This window comes from Hordeum vulgare, chromosome 3H (genome assembly GCF_904849725.1).
Source record: "Hordeum vulgare subsp. vulgare chromosome 3H, MorexV3_pseudomolecules_assembly, whole genome shotgun sequence".
NCBI lineage: Eukaryota > Viridiplantae > Streptophyta > Magnoliopsida > Poales > Poaceae > Hordeum > Hordeum vulgare.
The window spans coordinates 134,870,368-134,876,476 of NC_058520.1; positions in this window are offsets into that span (position 1 = coordinate 134,870,368).

Sequence of the window (6,109 nt, forward strand, 5' to 3'; positions counted from 1 at the left end):
CGGCGCCAGAAATTCCTTTCGGGTACGACGCCTCAAGATAGGCAAATAACATGAGGTAAAAGTGCTAGATAGAATAAATAGATCGCGGAACAAATAAATTGCAACAATGTATTTTTGTATTTTTGGTTTAATAGATCTGAAAATAAAAGCAAAGGAAAATATATCGCAAAGGAAAATATGATGAAAAGAGACCCGGGGGCCGTAGGTTTCACTAGTGGCTTCTCTCGAGAAAAATAGAAAACGATGGGAAAACAATTACTGTTGGGCAATTGATAGAACTTCAAATAATCATGACGATATCCAGGCAATGATCATTATATAGGCATCACGTCCAAGATCAGTAGACCGACTCCTGCCTACATCTACTACTATTACTCGACACATCGACCGCTATCCAACATGCATCTAGTGTATTAAGTTCATGGAAAAACGGAGTAATGCAATAAGAACGATGACATGATGTAGACAAGATATATTTATGTAAAAATAGACCCCATCTTGTTATCCTTAATAACAACGATACATACGTGTCATTTCCCTTTCTGTCACTAGGATCAAGCACCGTAAGATCGAACCCATTACAAAGCACCTCTTCCCATTGCAAGATAAATAGATCAAGTTGGCCAAACAAAACGCAAATATCGGAGAAGAAATACGAGGCTATAATCAATCATGCATATAAGAGATCAAAGAAGACTCAAATAACTTTCATGGATAAAAACATAGATCTGATCATAAACTCGAAGTTCATCGGATCCAAACAAACACACCGGAAAAATACTTACATCATATGGATCTCCAAGAGACCATTGTATTGATAATCAAGAGAGAGAGAGAGAGGAGAGAGAGAGAAGAAGTCATCTACCTACTAACTACGGACCTGTAGGTTGCTACTTCTTGAGCTTGCGTTGGTTTTTCCCTTGAATAGGAAAGGGTGATGCAGCAAAGTAGAGATAAGTATTTCCCTCAGTTTGAGAACCAAGGTATCAATCTAGTATGAGAATCAAGATGACGCACCAAAGCACCTGCGCAAAAACAAACAAACTTGCACCCAACGCAATAAAGGGGTTGTCAATCCCTTTACGATTACTTGCAAGGTGAGATCTGATAGTGATAATAGGTAAATATAAATAAATAAATAAAAGTGCAACAAGGTATTTTTGGTATTTTTGTATGTAGATCTGAATATATAATGTGTAAAATAGACCCGGGGGCCATAGTGTTCACTAAAGGCTTCTCTCATGATAGCAAGTATTACGGTGGGTGAACGAATTACTGTCGAGCAATTGATAGAATCGCGCAAAGTCATGACGATATCTAAGGCAATGATCATACATATAGGCATCACGTCTGAGACAAGTAGACCGATACTTTCTGCATCTACTACTATTACTCCACACATCAACCGCTATCCAGCATGCATCTAGTGTATTAGTTCATAACAAACAGAGTAACACCTTAAGCAAGATGACATGATGTAGAGGGATAAATTCATGCAATATGATATAAACCCCATCTTTTTACCCTTGATGGCAACAACACGATGCGTGCCTTGCTACCCCTTCTGTCACTAGGTGAGGACACCGCACGGTATGAACCCAAAACCAAGCACTTCTCCCATTGCAAGAATTATAGATCAAGTTGGCCAAACGAAACCCATAACTCGAAGAGAATTACAAGGATACGAAATCATGCATATAAGAAATCAGAGGAGACTCAAATAATATTCATGGATAATCTGATCATAAATCCAGAATTCATAGGATCTCGACAAACACACCGCAAAAGAAAGTTACATCGGATAGATCTCCATGAAGATCATGGAGAACTTTGTATTGAAGATCCAAGAGAGAGAAGAAGCCATCTAGCTACTAGCTATGGACCCGAAGGTCTGTGGTGAACTACTCACGCATCATCGGAGAGGCAATGGTGTTGATGAAGAAGCCCTCTGTGTCCGAATCCCCTCTGGTAGGGCACCAGAACGGTCCCCAGATGGGATCTCGCGGAAACAGAAGCTTGCGGCGGCGGAAAAGTATTTTCGTGGCTCTCTCTGTTGGTTTGGGGATTTTAGGGAATTTATAGGCGAAAGAGGTAGGGCAAAGGAGGCATGGGGGGCCCATGAGCCTGCTAGGCGCGCCCCCCTGGGGCGCGCCTAGGGGGCTCGTCGCCTCCTCCGTGGCCCTCTACCTTGGTTCTCAAGTCTTTTGGATCTCTTCTGTTATGGAAAAAATCATCCCGAAGGTTTTATTCCATTTGGACCCCATTTAATATTCTTATCTGAAAAAGGTCAAAAACATGAAAAAAACATAAACTGGCACTGGGCACTGAGTTAATAGGTTAGTCCCAAAAATGATATAAAATAGCATATAAATGCATATAAAACATCCCAAGTTGATAATATAATAGCATAGAACAATCAAAAATTATAGATACGTTGGAGACGTATCAAGCATCCCCAAGCTAAACTCCTGCTCGTCCTCGAGTAGGGAAGTGATAAAGACCGAATTTTTGATGTGGAATGCTACCTAACATATTTGTTCTTTGTAACTTCTTTATTGTGGCATGAATGTTCAGATCCATAAGATTCAAAACAATAGTTTAATATTGACATGAAAACAATAATACTTCAAGCATACTAGCAAAGTAATCATGAACTTTTGAAATAACAAGGCCAAAGAAAGTTATCCCTACAAAATCATATAGTGTGGCTATGCTCCATCATCCCCACACAACGAATTTAAATCATGCACAACCCTGGTATTGGCCAAGTAATTTTTTTCGCACTCTTACTTTCTCAAACTTTTTCAACTCTCACGCAATACATGAGCGTGAGCCATGGATATAACACTATAGGTGGAATAGAGTGTGGTGGAGGTTGTGAGGCAAAAAGGAGGAGATGGTCACATCGACTCGGCGCATCAACGGGCTATGGAGATGCCCATCAATATATATATCAATGTGAATGAGTAGGGATTGCCATGCAACGGATGCACTAGAGCTATAAATGTATGAAAGCTCAAAAATAAAAACTAGTGGGTGTGCACCCAACTTGCTTGCTCACGAAGACTTAGGGCAATTTTAAGGAAGCCCATCATTGGAATATTCAGGCCAAGTTATATAATGAAAATTCCCACTAGTATATGAAAGTGACAAAACAAGAGACTCTCTATCATGAAGAACATGGTGCTATTTTGAAGCACAAGTGTGGAAAAAGATAGTAGCATTGTCCCTTCTCTCTTTTTTTCTCATTTTTTTGTATGGGCTCTTTGGCCTCTTTTTTTCATTTCATTTTTTTCTTTTTTTGGTGGGCATCTTTGGCCTCCTTTTTTATTTCCTCACATGGGACAACGCTCTAATAATGATGATCATCACATTTTTATTTACTTACAACTCGATACTTAGAACAATAATGACTCTATATGAAATGCCTCCGGCAGTGTACCGGGATGTGCAACGATCTAGCTTAGCGTATGACGTTGAAACATCTCGCTAGCTATCTTACGATCATGTAATGGCAATATGAAAGTGCTGGCACATGTCATGAGATGGAATGGTGGAAGTTGCATGGCAATACTGGAATGGCTATGAAAATGCCATAATAGGTAGGTATGGTGGCCGTTTTGAGGAAGGTATATGGTGGTTTTGTGCACCGGTGAAAGTTGCGCGGCACTAGAGAGGCTAGCAATGGTGGAAGGGTGAGAGTGCATCTATACCATGGACTCACATTAGTCATGAAGAACTCATATACTTATTGCAAAAGTTTTATTACTAATTGAAACAAAGTGCTAAACGCATACTCCTAGGGGAAGGGTTGGTAGGAGTTAACCAGCGCGCGATCCCGACCGCCACATAAAGGATGACAATCAATAAAGAAATTATTCTCCGACTTCCTAACATAGCGGTTCACCATACGTGCATGCTACGGGAATCACTAACCTTAACACAAGTATTTCTAGATTCACAAGACCCTACTATCATAACTCTAATATTACCATATCCGTATCTCAAAACTAATTGTGAGGAATCAAACTTCTCTTACTAATCAATGCACTTGAATATGAAAGTTTTATTATATCCTCTTCCGATGCCTATCATATTTAGGACTAATTTCATAACACATGCCAATTACCAAGTTACTTAGAGAGAGTGCTCTCAAAATTATATAAGTGAAGATCGAGAGTTTTTTTTTCTACAAAATATGACACTGTCGTGATCCACAAAGATTTAAGTGAAGCACTAGAGCAAAATTATCTAGCTCAAAAGATATAAATGAAGCTCATGGGAGCAAAATTATCTAGCTCAAAATATATAAGTGAAGCACATGCGAGCTAAATTGCCTAACTCAAAAGATATAAGTGAAGCTCATTGAGTATTCTAACAAATTCACGATGAGTGCATGTCCCTCTCAAAATGTGTGCAGCAAGGATGATTGTGATAAAACAAAAAGCAAAGACTCCTATAATACACGACGCTCCAAGAAAAACACATATCATGTGGTAAATAAAAATATAGCTCCAAGTAACGTTACCGATGGATTGAAGACGAAAGAGGGGATGCCTTCCCGGGGCATCCCCAAGCTTAGGCTTTTTGGTGTCCTTTAATTTGGCTTGGGATGACTTGGTCATCCCCAAGCTTAGGCTCTTTCCAATCTTTATTCCATTGTCCATAAGAACATCACCCAAAACTTGAAAACTTCACAACACAAAACTTTAAACAGAAACTCGTGATATCATTAGCATAAGAAAACAAACCACCAACTTTTTAGGTACTGTAGTAAACTTAATTTTCATTTAGATTGATGTTATATTACTGTATTATCACTTCTCCATGGCTCGTACCCCCAGATACTAACCATAGTTTCATCAAAATAAGCAATCAACACAACAAAAACATAATCTGTCAAAAACAGAACAGTCTGTAGCAATCTGTATATTTCGTATACCTCTGCTATCCCAAAAATTTATGAAACAATTATGGAAATTGTGGAAATTTCCATATCAATCAGCAGCAAAAAGAATCAACTCAAAATCTCTTTCTGGATAGGAATTAAAATAATTTCGTGAGCACAAAGTTTCTGTCTTTTTTCAGCATGATTAAACAACTATCACCAAAACTAATCATAAAGGTTCTACTTGGCACAAACACTAATTAAAACATAAAAAAACACAATCATAACAGAATCATGATGGTGTGGACTCAATAAAACAGAAAGTAAAAAGCAAAAATAAATTTATTCATTGGGTTGCCTCCCAACAAGCGCTATCATTTAACGCCCTTAGCTAGGCGTAAGGCAATAGAATCAAGTATTTGTTGGAAATATGCCCTAAAGGCAATAATAAATTAGTTATTATTATATTTCTTAGTTCATGATAATCCTTTATTATCCATTCTATAATTGTATTGAATGAAGACTTATATACATGTGTGGATACATAGACAAAACACTGTCCCTAGCAAGCCTCTAGTTGGCTAGCGAGTTGATCAAAGATAGTCAGGGTCTTCTGATTATGAACAAGGTGTTGTTCCTTGATAATTGGATCACGTCATTAGGAGAATCACGTGATGGACTAGAGCCAAACTAATAGACGTAGCATGTTGATCGTGTCATTTTGTTGCTACTGTTTTCTGCGTGTCAAGTATTTGTTCCTATGACCATGAGATCATATAACTCACTGACACCGGAGGAATGCTTTGTGTGTATCAAACGTCGCAACGTAACCGGGTGACTATAAAGATGCTCTACAGGTATCTTCGAAGGTGTTCGTTGAGTTAGTATGGATCGAGACTGGGATTTCTCACTCCGTGTGACGGAGAGGTATCTCGGGGCCCACTCGGTAATACAACATCACACACAAGCCTTGCAAGCAATGTGACTTAGTGTAAGTTGCGGGATCTTGTATTATGGAACGAGTAAAGAGGCTTGTCGGTAAACGAGATTGAAATAGGTATGCGGGTACTAACGATCGAATCTCGGGCAAGTAACATACCGAAGGACAAAGGGAATGACATACGGGATTATATGAATCCTTGGCACTGAGGTTCAAACGATAATATCTTCGTAGAATATGTAGGATCCAATATGGGCATCCAGGTCCCGCTATTGGATATT